Below are 19,215 nucleotides of genomic sequence, written 5' to 3' on the forward strand. Positions count from 1 at the left end.
GGCTTCACCCAGAACTCTGAGGGATCTGTCTCCCCACCAGCCCCTCACAGGGTCCATCCCACTCTCCCGGGAGCTGCTCCCTCTCACCGCAGGCCCTCTTCCCCTTCCCGTCATCTTAGGTTTTGCTGCCAAGACACCACCACATGCCTCCCTCAAACTCGCAGCAAGGTGCGTCAGAAGTAATGTTGGCGCTGGAAGCCAGGCGTTTATGGCATTGTTGTCATCACTGGAAAAAGTGTAAGCGCGATATTTTTAGCAAACAATTCAGCAATACCTAGTAAATTTTTCATGTAAACACCTTTTCACTCAAGAATTCACTTTGAAAATTTACCCTGAAGCATTCTCACACAGCACACAAAGATGTATGTACAAATATGATTCTTATTTTGTCAAAAAATGGGGGAAAGACTCAACTGTCTAACAGTAGGGACTGGTTAGATAATTCTGGTAGAGTTATTCTATTTGCTAGTCATTCACTAGAATATTATGCAGCTAACAAAAGGAAGGAGCTGATGTACTGACTTTGAAAGATGTCCACAGTATACTGTCAAGTGGAAATTATCCCGAATAGCGTAGTTTTTTTAATAAATATATTTTATAGTGATTTATAAATGCATGTTATTAACTGTGGTTATAACTAGTGCACATGAAACTTTAAATTTCTATATTGTACACTAGTATCTATTATTTACAGGCTTTATAACTGTATTTTCCTTAAATATAATAATAATAAAGTTTACATTTTTTTAAGAAAGATATAAAAATTACTTTTAAAGTATGATAGATCAATATTAACTTGATCAAGAGGCTATCCTTAGACTTACAAAGAATGCAGCCAACCAATCCATGGTTTCTAGAAAAGCTGGTCATTTGGACCTGGGCTTGGCAGCCTCCAGGACAACCCACAATAACTCCTGACTCCTGGTATTCACACCATCGTGTGACCAATAGAATATGGCAGAAATGATGGTAAGTTACTTCTAAACTTAGTCATGTGCAGCTATACAGAGAGGCCCCTGTGGTGAGGATCTGAGGTCTCCTGCCAATGGCCACAGAATGAGCCTGGAACCACATCCTGCAGACCTAGTCAAGCCTCAGGCGACTGCGGCCCCACTGACACCTTAACCACAGCCTCACAGGAGCAGCTGAGCCAGATGCTCCCCGATTCCTGACCTCCAGAAACTGTGAGGTCATAGATGTTTGCTGTTTGAAGACACTACGTTTGGGTTAACTTGTCACGTAGCCATGGATAACTAACCCAGGACCCGATCAACGACATAATTTTTCGTGCTGTTTCCCACGCCACACGCAGCCTTTGAAGCTACCATCTCTACACTCTAAACTTAGTCTCACATGGGTTCCCACTTTGCTCCAACCTCAAATTGGTAAAGACCAGCAACTGAAGTTCGCATGGGCATTCTGATCTGTCTACAGGAGGGCATGGTAATGATGAGGCGAGGGGACTGAATCCTAGGGAGGTCCCCAGAGACAGGAGCCTGGAGTCTCAAATCTCCAAATTAAAATCCTGTGCTTTACAAAAGACTTCTGCCTTTTCTGCCCCGGCAATCTGTTACTTTATTGACTCGGGTGGTGGTTCACATTGAATATCATAAGAGGACACCCAGAACGCCTGAAATTGCTGTCCCTCATCTCCTCCTAAGAGGGGTCTCTGATGAAAGAAGAGGTAGACCCTTCCATACGTAGCTCCACTTCTGCTTCACGCCAGGGGCAGAGAGGGAAATGAGCTTTCCTTGTTGCTCTTTTCTGCTATTATTGTTGGTATGTTTCCACTCAAGACCCTGATTTTCCATGGTTTTCAATCCAGCCATAAGCATCTGTTCAAATAGTTCTAGGAATGGCTTTTATTTTCTGTTTCAAAATGGCTTGCTCACGTATTGTACATTTTTGTATAACTGAAAGAAGTGTGTGTATGAACCACCACCTCAAAAATCAGTGAGTGGTCAGCAAAGCACAGCCAGCATGTCTCGGGACCAGCCTCTCCCCAGGCACCATTGACTTGCTGCCAGCTTGGTGGATGGAGACTGGGCCATGGCTGCCAGCCTAAACAAAGTCCAGGGCCGTCAGGCCTGTGCCTCCAGCATGGCTCAGTAATTACGTCACGAGTCCCTGCAGTGTCCTCAGACAGGCTGCATGTAGAATGTATTCTAACACACATGTTGTTCTCTTTTCACAAATATAAGAAGTGACATGCCAATCCATTTAAGCACTCTTCAATTAATAGCTTCTTAATCAATGGATATTAGAAGTACAGCTTCTATTATGTAACATACTGAGATTTGTAAAATTTTATTAAAGAAAAAGACTTTCCAATTGACATGTTGAGAATCATGGTGCTAGAGGTGCTTCAGGGAGAGAAAAAGTCTCCCGTTCTCCACTGAAATGTAACTGCATGCTAACCCAGTCTTACCCACTCCCGAAACGTGAAGATCCAGTATGTTGATTAAAGTAAATCATGACTTATGTATAAATTTACATTTACAGAATATACATTTTAAACAAAAAGAAAAGCAGTACCATTATGCATTAAGAATGGCATATAAAATATACTATATTGTCATAATTCCTAATAGGTCAAAAAAATTAATATGAAATGGTAAAATGAAGAAGGAAGGAGGAGGAAAGAAGAAACAGAGGGCCAGTGGTAAGAAAGGCAGGGATAGAAACTCCTGCCTCATGTGGAATATTCTAGAAATTTCAGTGGACTAGAGACATCCATAGTCCCCTCTGCGTTGACTGGCTTAGGAGGGTGGAGGAAGATGTCATCTATCTTAGGTCTCTGTCATATTTGATGGCACCTGCCAGGGACACTCCCGTCCCTGTGGGTGACCCATTTCTAGGGCACGTTGGGCTCCATAGTGAAAAAGGGAAGGCAATTAAAGTGAAGCCAACTTCCCTAAATTTACTTTTATTTTATTTTTTAACTTTTAATCCAAAGATGTGCTCAGAAAAAGTTAGCTAAACCACGTAGAGGAGGCATTTAGGGTGAACATTTTATTGCAATTTTCACCCAGATAACTACCATTTTTATTTTCAAGCTACCTATCCACTATCACTTTCAATTATGTGGTAAATGGAAATGACAAAACCCCCCCAAAGATCAAAAACCACAGCTGTCATCATAGTAAAAATTTTAAATAGTTAAAAATTATTCTGCAAACAGAACTCTTTCAAATGAGATACTATTGAATCCCAAGTCTCTGGGAAACAAGACCACAGTTTTCTAAAGACTGGGGCCACAGCAAACGGTACATAATGATTTTGGACCAAGCACTTCCAGTGGTTACATGGTGGAGTGACTCAGGAGCTTGGCTGCCGTGAGCCAACCGTACCAGACATGCAGAGAGGGACAACCTGCCCCTGCACCCCCCACACTGACACAACAAGAGATCACAGTGAAAAACAGCAAACAAGAGGGCAAAAGAAAAACATGTTACATGCCTACGTATTCGCTGCCAAGGTCTAACAAAACTCATCGTACCCAGACCATCGTGTGTCGTGTAGCCAGCGGGGCAGTCAGGCAGAAGCAGACACTGAAAATGTCTTATACTATCAACGGGCACAAAAAGCCTTCTGAAGAATAACTTTTTTAAGAAATGAAGCTGACCAAAACTTGCCAAGACACAATATGACCCAGAAAATTGTACTTGAATCTGACAACGGACACGGAAACAGATGTCTTTTAGAGCCTGGATTCGGGGCACGTTTTGGAAATACACACAAGTCAAAAGCCTTTGACCAAAAGTTTCTTTGGCATTTCTTTAAAAGTGACTGTTTTCCCCCCAGGTAGTTTCTCCCTCTCTCCCGACAGTAAGTGAAAGGGAGCTGTACCTGAGCAAGTGCTGCCGCCGGGCAGCCAGGTGCCCATGTGGATGATGCTCGGCTGCCGTAGTTGGCAGTGGGTGGCCAGGACAGTGAGTCCTCCCGACAGCACATCCCCCTGGGGCCTGAGTGGAGCTGTCTGTGTAAAGGCTCTGACAGAGGCCCGCAGACGGTGAGGCGCCTGTGTCACGCTGTCCCCTCCTTTCCTTCCTTCTTCCTAAGTTTTGAGGCAGAGGCTGAAACTCATATCCCGGCTCCCTTGCAGCTAAAGTGCAGGTGCATCACCAAGCTGCTCCCCAGACTCCAAAATGGAAGCCAACAAGGTGGAGAATGGGGGATGGTGGACGTGGGTGGGGGGTAGCTGCTCGGGCTCTCAGAGACAGCTGTGGCAGGAACTCCAGCCGCCTCGTTGAAGCCCAGCCTCAGGCGTCAGCTGTTCAGGCAGCAGTGTTTGCGTCCAGCAGAGGCAGCAGTGCCGTCTCCTCTGCACCAGCCTCAAGGTGTGATTTGGGAATTATTTCTGACTATGTGTCCTCCATGTATAAAGACTGTCCAGCTCTCCCAGAGATTCTGTGAGCATTGCCTATCCTTTTGATACATTCCTTCTATGGTGAAATTCACCCAGCCAGCTACTACTGCTCATAACTAAGAGCGCTCATGGCGGACAGAGCTGAGAACAACAAGGTTCTCTGATGTTTGAGTCTTGGTTATGTCCTATGTGGGCTATCTGATTAGGATTTAGGTCACAGCCACCCAGTCACTAATCTGAGTCCTTCCCAAGCCATAGAATTGGTAGCAGTTGTCAGTTTCTGATCTTGAGGGGACATAGGAAAAATGATGGATACATCTAATCAAGTTCCTGACATCGTCTTAGGATTTATGTACAGGTCTGCACTACTCAAATAACAATATTCTTGTCAATCTCAGAGGAAAAAAGGGAATAAGGGATCTGAAAAACGCCACGAAAGACTGGAAGTCATGGAGGTCTGCACTGTGTGTGTTCACTGCCACGGAAGAGCAAAAAAAATGATAATAACCTAAAAACAGATGTCTTTTTCTGCCTTGCCCAAGATTATGAATATTGGCAAAATTTGACCAGATGTGAACACACAAGTCTATACCCACTAAAACCACATACAATCAATTCTCCTTGTTCTCGGTAGTTACGTTCTATCAAGTTGCCTCAAACACTGAATTAGCAAATACTGAAGCATCGTATCTAGGGGGAAACACAGGGTTAGGTTCCCAGGAGCCTGGTCACAACACTCGGTCAATCAATCAATCTACAACATTTTTAATGTGTATTTCTATTTAAAGATACCTTACTTAAGACACTATTGATGGTTGGTTCATTAACACTGAACTCCGGGCCAACGGTCCTGGCTGTCTCATCGCTGACACAGCATCTGACACACATGTTCTCTCCGTAAGGCACAACTCAGCCTTCATGCACCTAGGAATCTAGCCAGTACTTCAGCACCACGCTTGGGGCATTGTAAACAGGAAAATCACCACCAACAGAAAAAGGCACGATAATGGGAAAAACATGGCACTCGACAGACGGTGAGAAGAGCACATGGTTGCCGTGGGAGACCTGGAACAAAGGGACCTCGCTGGGAACATGTGTGCTGAGCTGCTCAGATCCTCCACTCCTCTACCTGCGTCTGCGAATGACTGTGGAAGGGCCATGGGTACTGATTCGGGGGTTACAAATCATCTTACCAGGTGGACAAATTCACAAACATGGAATCCATGAATGATGAGGATGGACCATACTTTGTTCACAGAAACCTGTCTAGATGCTATGAACTGCTTCTGAACCGTCTTCACACACCATCGCTCTGAACTTACATATCGTGAATCTGAGGAGCAATGTAAACTGCAGAGAGAAAATGATCTTCAGTTTTGGGAAAACAAATTTGGGGGTAAACTTTAATGTGCTAGTGATGATCTGCAGTCACTTTCTAAATGAGCAATCTGTAAGGGGGGTAAACTTTTCTCTAAGATTTCTTGTTCATTCGTTAGCAAAGCAGCTTAACAAAAATTACACCCCAACAGCTTTCTTCTAGATAGTCTCCATTGCCCTCATGTTTTCATTCAATAGATAGACGCTGTGTGGTTTCAAACATGGCTGCAAACAGAATATGCATATTAGTTGATATTTCTTCTAAATATGTGTAATATGAACTGCGTCATTTCAGCAGAGTGCATACTATTCCACTGAGCTGTCCGATATTTTGATTGCTTCGAGTTTTTGTATTATAGATAGCTCTACTACAAATGTTTTTAAAGAAAGTTTTCCTTTTCACATTGTTTCCTGAGGATAAAGCCCCAAAGTGGGTGAAGAGGGTGAAGCCACCCTGGTTGCCAGCAGTGAACTGACTAGATCCTTTCAGAAAACGCCGCAGCTTTCCTGGGTCCCCGGCAGTTCTGCGGCATTGGTTTTATTTCTTTAATTTGCTAAATTAATAGGTGTGAAATTGTATCTCATGGTTGTCTTAGTTTGCATTTATTTAATTACTTTGAGGACGAAGAGCTTTTTCATATATTGATTCAGTCATTCACTTAGTCGATTATCAAGTCCCTGCCAGGCCTGGGTTAGACACCGTCCCTGCCCTCGGGGGATCTCCCCTTCTCATCTTAACTTGCACACAAACCGCCTGTTAAAACTCAGCCGTCTGCCTGCTGGAGGCTTGTGTCATCTTCTTAGCTTTGAATAAGTACCTTATTTATTTAAATTTAGACAATAAATCTTTATCTATTATATTGCTGACATCTTCCCAATTCATTTATTCCTTAGTTTTGATGGTTAGATTGAATAATTTTAATTTTTACATAGTTGGAAAAAAGAGTCACATTCAAAATATTTAACAATTTTCAAGATAAAATATTAATACATAACATAATAAACCAAAATGTTTAACCAAAATATATTTAACATTCCTTATATTCGCTGAATTAACTACATCCTAAAATATTCATAAGTGATATAGAGAAAATGATTCACCAAAATATTCTAGAAATTTCCAGATCACTTGTTCATTATTATAGGTTGTCGCTGTGATCTAGTTGATGTCGCTGTCACCCGGCTAAGTGATGCCTGGTTCAAGCCACGTAAGAACCACGCGGACGCCTCGACTCTCCTGCGGGATGTGCGGGGCTCCTCTCCCCGGAGCGCACCTCAAGCTGCGCCCTGAAGCTGGGCCCGCCCCGCGCCCTGTCCGCCCCGGGCCCCCCGCCCCCCACCCCAGGCCGGGCCTGCCCCGCGCCCTGCCCGCCCTGGGCACCGCCCCCCCCCCCAGGCCGGGCCTGCCCCGCGCCCTGCCCGCCCTGGGCACCGCCCCCCCAGGCCGGGCCTGCCCCGCGCCCTGCCCGCCCTGGGCACCGCCCCCCCCCCCAGGCCGGGCCTGCCCCGCGCCCTGCCCGCCCTGGGCACCGCCCCCCCAGGCCGGGCCTGCCCCGCGCCCTGCCCGCCCTGGGCACCGCCCCCCCCCCCAGGCCGGGCCTGCCCCGCGCCCTGCCCGCCCCGGGCAATCCCCCACCCCAGGCGGCCGTGGGCAGAGGGAGGGCCCTGCGCACCTGCACCGCTGCCTCCACATCTCCTCTGTTACCACCCGCAAGAGCACCGGGGGTGACATCGTTAGACAGCAGATCGTCTCAAGGAAGGGAGAATTGCTCTTCACCATCCGACAGGAAAACATTCAGTACTGTAACACCCAGCGCAGCCCTACAGGACGCACCGGCTGCTTGTCAGCCGCGGCTACCCCGTAACAAGTGCTGTACGTGACATGATCCTTCAGAAATGAGTTCCCGCAGACTCGACACCTGCTCAGATTACAGATCCTGGCCATTCCCCAGACCTTAGATGGGCCGCTTGCAGGATGTGGGAACACACTGGAAGCATCCTCACACCCTCCCCACGTGAAGTCTGCACACACTGGCTGAATATCTAACCTAAATAAGCAAAACCCAAGTCAGCTGATGAGAGCATTCAAATGCTGTGAGTCAAGTCACACCATCGTTGTTATTCAGTTGTGAATACTAAGCTACTCTTTCTGGCAACTACACGACCAATAGACCCAAACCCCTTTAAGGCCACGTTCTAGGCTGGGAAGAACCTAGAAGGTGACAGTTAGGGACTGAAAAGCTTCTCTCCGCTCCCGCCTCAGACCATCTCTACCGTCTTCCAACTTGTTCTCAACTTTTTCAAAACTGGATTTGACACCCGTACCCTAATGGGTTGCCACGGAGATGTGCAAAAACATCACCAAAGAGAGAACAACTTCCAGACACAGCTGATGGATTGACAGCAGTGACGGCGGAATTAATTTGATCACTGTCGGCTAGGAAGGGGAAACTGGTGGGTCAGCAATGGAAGCTCCATAGGTAAGTGTCTGTCCATCTCAGCACTGACCGGGGATGTAAGGTCCACTGGGCAGGGGCAGCCCCACATCTTCAGCTGGTAGCCAGCCTGATGCACTAACACACACACCCTGCACCGAGCTCCCTTTTCCACGTCCATGCTCACTTGTAACCTCTGGATCACAAGCTGGTTTCCCAGGCACAGAGATGATCCACTGGTCAGGCCAACACAAGCAACCGATCCAGTTGGTAGTTGCGTTTTTCACTGTAAATTAATGAATGGTCATCGGCACGTGGTCTTACATCCCAGTTCTCTGTGGAACCTGACGGCACGCGTCTGTACTGTGACTTAAATCAACTGTGGCTCTTCTACCTGATCAAGTTTCTAGGCTACAGGCTGCGGCCCACTGCAGACCCTGTGATTCCTCCAGGGGCATGCCAGCTGGTCAGAACCCTGGTGCCAGTGCTCCTCAAACTCTCTGTGGTTGCGGACACATGTTTTGTTCATTTGTTGTTAAATTTCCAATCCCTGTGGACCAATGCTTTTATGGAATTTAATAAAAATATATTACCAGAAAAATGAAATTTAAACAAGTCGTAGAAAGTACAAGCCCAATTTTGTTCTTAGATTCAATTGAATACAAATTACTCTGTAATATAGAAGTTCCTTTTAAAAGTATAGAAGTTTCTAAATGCTTCATTCTAATTTATTGCTAATCTCAGGTCCAGGAATTACATTTACCTGGGAATTTGTTAGAAATGCAGATCCTTGGGCCTCATCCCTGGCCTCTCCACTTAGAGAGTCTGGGGGTGGGCCCAGCAGACTGTTGTAACAGGACTGCCACTGATTGTGACGCCCGCTCGGTTTTACGAGAATCACTCAACTGGAGTGAGTGTGCATCAGAAGTCATGGGCCTGAACAGCAAAGGGGCCAGGCAGGTAAGAAACGCAGTTTTGACAAGATGAGGATTATGAAGAATGGTTGATTCTCTCGCAAACGGTGGCCCGGATGTTCCAGATAGAAGCATTCAAATCCAGACACACACACACACACACACACACACCCTCTGGTCAAACAAATCTTTACTGGCTAGTGGGGGACCCCTGGTTTATTGCTTTTTCTAAATGTGGATTTATAGTAATCTCAGCCTTGATAAAACAATGAGTCACTCTTTCCCAACAATGTTTAAGCTCAGATTATTACATATTAAATCCTAAGGGTAGGAAGGCTTATTCTTTTTGTGTGTGTGTGTGAGGAAGATGGGCCCTGAGCTAACATCTGCCAATCCTCCTCTTTTTTGCTGAGGAAGACTGGCCCTGGGCTAACATCTGTGCCCATCCTCCTCCACTTTATATGGGACGCCGCCACAGCATGGCTTGACAAGCAGTGTGTCGGTGCGCACCCAGGATCCAAATCGGCAACCCCGGGCTGCCGCGGCGGAGCGCGCACTTAACCGCTTGCACCACTGGGCCGGCCCCCAGGAAGGCTTATTCTTGAGGTCTTTATTCTGTTACAATAATCTGTTTCCATTTTTAATTCTATATCACACTATTTTGAATTGTGAGACATTCTAATGCATTTTAGTCATCCTTGATGATTTCTTCTTTGATAGTTTGAAAGTTAATTCTTACCAATTAGTTTTAGAATAATTTTGCTATATTCCATAAAGTGTCCTGACAACACTTCAGTTGAAATTGTTAACTATTGGTTAACCATCAGTTAACTCTTAGTCACTTGGTGATGGGTTAGAAAGAAACAGGCTCTAGGTTCCATCCTAGCTCTGCTGCTCCGTGACTCTGTGGCTCTGGGCAAGACACTGGGCCTCCACTCGTGGACCAGCAACAGCCATGCCTCCCTCGAGGGCCCACTCAAGGAATTAATGAAACAACGCATGTGAATCACCTGAGAGTTCACAGGTTCTTCAAAACATCATCGCCCTTTCCCTTCCTCCCATCCTCAAACACTGCAGACCCCTTCTCTTCTCTATCAATTAACACTTTTCTCTATTCCCGGGGAGAGAAATGAAGAATACAACAATCCTGAAGGCGATCCATTTTCCCTCTGGACTGCTTGTCTATGACCTAATTATTTCATATGTAGTATTTTTATTACAACTATTTTTGGGTGAGTTGTACTGTGGTCATAAAATGTGACATATGATGATATAATTTCTGATTTCTTAGTTCTTATTGAAAGTTTCCATGTGTTCAACTAGAGAATACATTTTTATAACTTCTTATGTGTCTGAGAGAAAAATATTTATTTTCCACAGGCAACAATAGATAAATTAGACTACATCAAAATTAAAAACTTCTGTGCATCAAAGAACACAATCAACAGAGTGCAAAGGCAACCTATGGAATGGGAGAAAATATCTGCAAATCATATAAGGGGTTAATATCCAGAATATATAAAGAACTCCTACAACTCAATAATAAAAAACAAACAACCTGACTCAAAAGTGGGCGAAGGACTTGAATACACTTTTCTCCAAAGCAGATATACAAATGGTCAATAGGCACATGAAAGGTTGCTCAGTGTCACTAATCATCAGGGAAATGCAAATCCAAACCACGAGACATCACCTCACACCTGTTAGAATGGCTGTCATCAAAAAGACAAGAGACAACAAGTGCTGGTGGGGATGTGGAGGAAAGGGAACGCTTGGGCACTGCTGGTGGGAATGTAAAACAGTGCAGCCACTGTGGAAAACGGTATAGAGGTTCCTCAAAAAGTTAAAAATAGAACTACCATGTGATCCAGCTCTTCAACTTCGGGTACATACCCAAAAGAATTGACAGCAGGGTCTTGAAGAGATATGTGCACACCCATGTTCACAGCAGCATTATTCACAGTAGCCAAGAGGTGAAAGCAAACCATGTGTCCATCAATAGATGAATGAATAAACAAAATGTGGTGTATACATACAATGGAAAATTATTCAGCCCTCAAAAGAAAGGAAACTCTGACACATGCCACAACATTAATCTAAGTGAAATAAGCCAGTCACAAAAAGACAAATACTGTGTGTAAATCTACTGTATATAAATACTGACATGAGATCCCTAGAGGAGTCAAATCCATAGAGACAGAAAGTAGAATGGTGGGTGCCAGGGGCTGGGGGGAGTGAGGAATGGGACTTTAGTGTTTAATGGGGACAGAGTTTCAGTTTGGGAAAATGAAAAGAGTTCTGGAGACGGATGGTGGTGATGGCTGCACAACACTGAGAACGTGCTTAATACCACTGAACTGTACACTTTAAAATGGTTAGGATGGTAAATTTTATGTTTTGCGTATTTTAACACATTTTAAAAAAAAAAAACCTCAAAAAACCCCAAGATGTCTGTTTTCCTTTCTCTGCCTTAGTTCTGACATAAGTCATAATTCTGCCTCACTGTTGGTCCACTCTGGCTTCAGCTCCAACTAAGGCCTGGGCTGGGGTGGCCCGAGCTCCAGGGAAGGGGGTGGTTCAGAGTCTGTGGGCTCATCCCGAGAATGGCTGGACCCTGGCAGAGGCGAGGCCAAGAGAGGACCAGAGGTATGCCGCGGAGACAGGGAAAGTCTCGTAAATGAGCTGGGACACAAGTTCTTGGTCAATTCCAGAGTAGGGGTGAGTTGTTAGAGCCAACAAGGAGCTGGGGAGATAGAGACTTCGTCTTCCTTTCCCCCTCTCCTCGATGCTGCCAAGGGGAATTCATCAGAACCTTCATGCCTCCATTCATTAGTGGTCTGGATCACCCACCCTCACCGCATCACCGGATCCCGCGGCATCATGGCAGGAACCTGGAAGGCAGGGTTGACGATGTCCAGGACCTGGCGGAAGGCGGAGAAGGCAGGGGACGGTGCAGTGGTCCTGGCCGCACGAGTCTGCGGGGGCAGAGTCCCCCCATCTCAGGGTGCAGGGTCACGGAGCTGGGGGCTCTGCAATGACAGGCATTTGCGTTCAACGCGCCTCCTCCCTTTCTGGGCTGTTTTTCATTCTGACAAAGAGCTTTCCCGGGGCCTTTGTGTCATTTTGTTTGTTCCACTGGGCTTTTGCTGAGCTAGTATTTTAACAATTCTCTTTCTTTCTTCAATGAGTGATCTTTTTAGCTTTGTTTCATGTTACTTCCTTGTATTTTTCACTGTTATTAAGCGGGATGAGGAAGCAAGGAAAGAACTATGAGGGCCGTCTCTCCTGGACAAGCCTGTGGAGTTCCTTCCTCTCCCCGCTCCAATGCACATCTGTGTCAGACCCAGCAAAACCTAAATGCAGGGGCAATTTCTACCCTGAACATTCATCGGGCAAGCCATTCACAAGAACTGCTAAGAAAGAAAGAAATTCTCTGTCCTTTCCTGTATAATTTAAATATTTCATTATCATTTGTAAGCAATAATATTAGCCTCAAAGGCAGCTTGGGGAAATGGTTGGAATAATACCACTGCAACATTTTCAGAGTATGAGATCTGTAAACTAGAATCTGTGGTCTCTAACACAGGTAACCACAGGACAGAGACAATCCGCTCGAGAAGCCCGGGCCACAGAAGGAAAACAAAGTAAGTGAAAAACAATTTCCAGAGAGCAAGAACCTTCTAGAGAAGAGAGTGTTAAATCTACAGTCAGAGGGCCCCCTGCTGATACAGCCCCTTTCCTATGGGCCTGCCTCCCAGCAACCTCATTGCAAGTCAGGACGTGGAAAGAACATCACTATTACACAGATATTTCCCACGCTTTCCTTTAAAACACTATCCTTCAACCCTGTGGGACATGTGGCTGTTATAACCTTATGGGACCCTGGCCTCAAACATGGCGGGCCAATAACGTTCTCTGTCCGCGGGGCCGCCTGCAGCTCTGTCTGGCCGTTCACTGAAGGAGCCCTGCCATCCCAGAGCCAGGTGCAAAGGGACCCCAGACTATTTGGTAATCCACTCGGAGAAATACAGGAAACACTACAGGTGGCAAAGCCGATCACTAATTCACCCACCTCATAAGTTTTTCATCAGTTAAACCTCCATCCATCTCTCCTCCTTGAAGTTGCCATTGGAACGTGGATTCAACTGGAAACTTGGTTCCGTCTGTATAACCTGCTCAACTGACATTTCTTAATTCTAAATTATCCTTTTACATCACAGAGTCACTCTCCCTGGAGTTGTGCGCTGTGGCAGCCCTGCCTCCTACATCCATTTCCATTCTCGTTAGCCAGGAGCCATCGCTTTCACAGCTGCCTGACCTCAAGAAGCCTCCTTCTCCCCAAGATGATCAAGCCAAGGACTCACGCATTTCCTCCTGCAAGAGAATGAACGGCTTGACTCTAAACCTGACGGTCCCACTCTACTCGTGGAGATATACAACACTTATTCCTAAATTTCAAAAGGCCCCCGCTCTCACTGGCCCTGAAGGCTCTCAGGGTGCGCCCCACAGTAAGTCAGCCTTCACTGGTGCCACGATGCCTCCCAGGGAGAGGCCCACCCACCATCAGCACGATTTGCTGGTTCCTTTTGTCTCAAACCCTTTACCCTTTTTGTTGTGCTGTTAATTCTCAGATATTATTATTCTCAGTTTCCTCATGATGTAATTAACATACCGTAGTCCTGCCTTGTATTTTAACACATGACCTTTTGTTTTAAGTGCGTCTGATTTATGCAGCATAATTAAGTTTACATCTGTTAGGACTGTTATATTTGGACCATCATCTATCATTCTCTATTTCCTCTTATTTTTGCTATTTCTTATTTTCCCTTAATACATGCTATTGATATACTCCTTTCTTCTTTTGTTTGAAATATGTTTGGAAGAAAGCATTGAGTGAAACTATTTCTACTTAAACCAAACCTGTACACCAACACGCACACATACACTCAAGCATGACAATATTCGAATTCATTTTTCTGTTGATTATAGCCATAATAAAACCCCAAATCTTTAGACTTCTTTCTATGAGTGAAAAAGGACATTTGAGCTCTGGGCTTCAGCCTTCTGCATCTTATGTCATTCTCAGTTTTTGCACTGTTATTCTGAACCTTGTACTTTTCTTGGGAGTCAGAAACACATGTACTCAAATTCTGACTCTACTACTTAAGAAAGCAAGTTACTTAACCTCTCTGAGACTGTTCTCTCATCTGAAACAAGGGGCCTACCAGGAGGGTTTTTGAAGACTAAATGAAACAATTGTACACAACTTGATACATAGTAGATGCTCCCTACATATTGGCTCCCTCCCCTCTTCCTCTCAAAGTTTTAGATCACAACCTCATTCTGCAAGGGGACTGTGCTCAGAGCACTGATCCTTCCTACTTAGTGTTTTCAGTCTCCCATCCTGAGAGCTGATACAACAGCCAAAATATGAAGAAATTCCTATTTTGGACCCAAACTGTCAGGGCAGTGACTATTTGGGGTTGGTGGGATATGTGAAAATCTTTCTTTAGCTTTCCCAAACAAACGACATCTTGCTGGATAATTCTTTCCATAAAGAGAACTGCAGATGCTACACGTCCTTGGGGAGCTCACGGTCTCATTGCGGCTGCATCCGAAATCAGTATTTTGAATGTTATCTGGCCTTTCTTCCAGATGTTTTCAGATTTCTTCCTCACTGAAGTTTAAAACTGTTATAAGTAATGTCTTGACATCTTTCACTAGATGTTAACTTCTGTTTATAGGTGAAGTCATTAATCAATTCTGAAAACACTTTATGCCTTAAATTGTTGATTCTTTAAAATTTATTTCTTCTATTGGCTCCAGTACTTACTCTATTATTATTTTTTTCTTTTCTGCTAGAGGAAGATTGGCCCTGAGCTAACATCTGTGCCAGTCTTCCTCCATTTTGTATGTAGGTTGTGGCCACAGCATGGCTGACAAGTGGTGTAGGTCCGCTCCTGGGATCTGAACCTGCAAACCCAGGCCACCGAAGCGGAACGCGCTGAACTTGACCACTACGTCAGGGGGCCAGCCGCGTTATTCTATTATTTTTAAGTCAAAACACTGCTCAATTCTAGAAATGAGTCATTTTGGTCCTCCATTATTTACACACATTTACTAAAGCCATCTAATTTTGGATTTGATTCTGTAGTTAATAAGCATACTGTCCTAACTAACTGTTAACCAGTGTAAACTTTTTACTATCTCTAGAAATGTCCTAATTAATCTTCTTTCATATCATTTAGAGTATATTTAAGTCATTTTTTGAATTCTGACTGAGACATTTTGGGTGTTCCATATCAGACAATTTTAAAGTTTATTGTTCTTTATTTTTCTATTCTTTTATAATTTTGTTCTTTGGAATTGCAACATTTAAAAACTAGTTGGGGGGCCAGCCTGGTGGCACAGCAGTTAAGTTTGAGTGTTCCCACTTTGGCAGCCCAGGGTTCGCAGGTTCAGATCCTGGGTGCAGACCTACTCACCGCTCATCAAGCCATGCTGAGGGGGCGTCCCACATGGAAGAATTAGAAGGACCTACAACTAGGATATACAACTATGTACTGGGGCTTTGGAGAGGAAAAGAAAAAAAGAGGAAGATTGGCAACAGATGTTAGCTCAGGGGCAATCTTCCTGAAAAAAAAATGTTAGGTTATTTTGAAAATTTTTCTTTCACTTGTTTTTTGGCTATTGAGGTTATTTTATTAAAGATTTTTGTTTGAGACATATTCATTGGCATTTTAATGAGTTTAAAATGAAGAAGGCTGTGATTAGTTTCCAGGAGGCAAAAATATTTCTACTTGTAAACTCCAATCTTTAAAATACAGGAATACTGTAGATTTTTTTAAAACTGATGAGAAAATTCTTCCAATAAGTGATAATCCTCATCTACCCTATATCTTGAGGCTTCATCTTCAAATGAGCCTGTGTTCAACAGATAAAATTATGCTTCAAAGAAAATTGAGATGTAAAGACAACAATTAGTTTCCTCTGTTAAGATCCCACTTTTAACTAAGTCTTGGCTAATCCAGAACTGAGAGAAGAAACAATACGTCTAAGCACACGGAGCTCAGAGTGCTGCCTGGTCTGTGACAGCCTGCCGGGCTGGAACAACGCCCGTAGCACGGAGCTTGGCCCAACATTGTCAAGTCAGCTAACCACACCTGTCCCTGAGGACAGAGATATGATGGCTGCGTAGTTTAGTCTGAGAATAAGTTTTAGCACTAAGAGGAGAAAAGCTATTTATTTTTATATTTATAGTACATCTAGCCATCTAACCAAATTTCCAATTTCAAAGGAAACAAAACTCTTATATACTGAGAAATGCATTCTAAAAGAAAGCTTAGTATTTATTTGAAAACTATTATAAAATATTTTTAAAAATTATAAAACAAGATTGAAGAGAAACATGTTTCCTGAATGGAAGAAACTAAATATAAAAAAATTTGATTCTTTCCAAATTAATATGTGATTTTAATGCAGTTCTAATCAGACTCTCCAATGGTCGTTTCCCCTGTAGACTATAACAAAATGAATTTAAAGTTTATATGGAAAAAAAAGCCAAATAATACCAAGAAATATCAAAAGAGAAGAGTGAAATGGGACTCAGTTGCTTTTCTATATATTAAAACCCAAAACAAAACTATTATAATCAAGAGAGTATCATATTGACACAGGAATAGAGGACAGATCCAGGAAATATAATGCAAGGTACAGAAATTGATACACGTATATGTGAAAGTCTATGACCGAGGTGGCCTTTCAATTCCGTGGATAAAAGAGGGTTTTAACACAAAAGGTGTCATCAGACTGGCTATACATTGCAAAGAACATGAAGTTATGTTCATACTTCACACCATACACAAAATATATTCCAGATGGATTAATATATGTATATAAAAATGAATCAGCGAAAGTACTGGAAGAGAGTTAGGAGGATATCTATGTTACCTTGGAGAGAGGAGACCCGCCTAAGCCAGAGAAGAAACCATTAAGGAAAAGATAGACGTATGTGACTGGATATAAAAAGGGTTTTTTTGTATGGCAAAAAATACTATAAACAAAATCAAAGACAAAGGATGGACTGGGAAATAAGTAACTGCACCCTACAGAGCAGAAAAAGCGTCACCATCGCTAACAAACTAAGAGCTCCCTACAAAGCAAGGAAAGAGTCAAAGAACTTGAGAGAAGTATGGGCAGAGGATAAGAAATGACAATTCACAGAAGAAGAAATGCAAAATAACAATAAGAGCATGTGAGAAGATGCTCAACCTCACCAAAGTCCAAGGGAATATAAATTAAAACAGAATACGGCTCTCCACCCAGTAGAGTAATAACACCCCGTGATGCCAGAATACAGAAAACAAGCAGTCTGATGCTTGCTAACAGGAGCCTGAACTGGTACAACTTTTCTGGAAAGAAATCTGGCAACACTGTTTAGAATTTGAGACACGTGTGCCCTTTGACTCAACAAACCCCCCTCAGGGGGTCAACTAGAGTGAAGCGCTGGTCATACGGACAGGCCAGTTAGAGGAGACGCAGCCACACCAGGGAGACGACGTGAGCCTCTCTCCACAAGGGACAGTGCCATCAGCACTGTACGGCCACAGACGAGAGTCAGATCCACACCTCCAGCTGGGTGACTGTCTCACATTCGTCATGGAAACCTAGCTGCATGGTGATGCTTACATCTGAAAAATCCTCAAAGACTCAACACTCATGCATGAAATTTCTGGTCTGTGTGTGACTGAACTGTACGAAATTGATGATATTCAACTGCTTTTGATGTAATAAAATGTCAATCTCATAAGTCTCAACCTAACATACGTTCATGACATATTTATGAGCATGAGAAACAACTTGGAGCAAGGCACCCCAGGGCGTTAACACTGGTTATCTGGGGAAGGGAGAAAGAAGGATGGAAAGGCGAAATGAACACCTTCTTCATACATCTTGGCACTGTTCTACTTGTTAAAAAGTTTGAAAATTAAAAATATCTAATAAAGAAAAAATATATAGAAAAATAGAAAATAAACAAGACTCTTGGGCTGAATATTACTTAAAACATATAGCTAGGGGCAGAATCTAGATATAATGGTCCATTAAACTTTATCAAATGTAGTAAACAAAACCAACTTATTTTCTTGCCTCTTTCACCAAGATAGTTCAAAATAAAAACCCAACCAATTCTTTATTATTTCAAAAAGAATTTCAGAACATATCTGCAACAAAACTAGTAAAAATGAAAATTCAGAGAACATTAAATATTGACAAGAGGAACAAGAGGTGCACTCTAAAACAACCTGCCCTTACCTAATAAAGCTGAATATCGCATATTCTATGACCTAGCGACCGAACTCCAAGCATACGTCCTAGAAAAACTCCAGGCTGAGGAGAGGAGACAGGCACAGGATATGCAGAGCAGCATTTTCACGAAAGCAAAAAGCTAGAAGCAATTCGAATGCCCCAAATGGGTGGAACAGATAAACGGTACCTTTCCTACAGCGGAAGAACAGCGGACAACTAACTAATACTAGAGAGCGGTGGAAATGAGCGAGCTCCAGCTACACACACCCACCTGGAGGAACCTCAGAACACAATGTCGGGTGAAAATCCAAACCAGAGGAAAAGCTTGATCCTATCTCAAAATCAGACAACACTAAACAATATAAGAAAAAGCAAGGGAATGCAAATAAAAAGTCCAGATTATGGCTTGCTAGGAAGGGGGAGACAGGCAAGGGGTCAGGGAGAGGCAAACTGGAGTCTTTGAAAGTGACACATCAATAAAGCTGGGGAAACGGAGACGGAGAAGGTATGTGTGTTTGTTTCACTAATAGTCTGTAATGTGTGTGTACGTGCGTGTATTCTTTTGATGTATGGTATATTTCACTCATGCACGCCTGCACACATATGCACACACGCACAGAAAGAATCCAGGTCAACGTCTGCTCGTGCCTACAACCCAGCCTCTTCCTGGAGAAGTCACCTAACCATCTTCCAGGCACACTCTGTATCGCAGATGCTAATATATAAATGAATGGATATATTCCTAGAGCAATACTCAAAGGAACATCCTGAGAGGCATGTCCTTCCAGAGCCAGGTAGAAGTGCAATTCCTCTC

The 19,215-nt window shown here is 43.7% G+C and overlaps 1 protein-coding gene across 5 annotated transcripts in view; it reads right to left on the reverse strand.

Moving 5' to 3' along the window:
- The window catches only part of GNG2 (G protein subunit gamma 2), a 116,270-nt gene that overhangs the window by 68,722 nt on the left and 28,333 nt on the right, over positions 1-19,215 (reverse strand). The window contains exon 3 of one of the 5 annotated variants that reach the window (XM_058540561.1): positions 11,987-12,124. The exons of the other annotated variants lie outside the window; for them this stretch is intronic. The gene's annotated coding sequence lies outside the window, so the exon portion shown is untranslated. The remainder of the gene's footprint in view (positions 1-11,986; positions 12,125-19,215) is intronic. 5 annotated transcript variants of the gene reach the window in all.

Source organism: Diceros bicornis, chromosome 5 (genome assembly GCF_020826845.1).
Source record: "Diceros bicornis minor isolate mBicDic1 chromosome 5, mDicBic1.mat.cur, whole genome shotgun sequence".
NCBI lineage: Eukaryota > Metazoa > Chordata > Mammalia > Perissodactyla > Rhinocerotidae > Diceros > Diceros bicornis.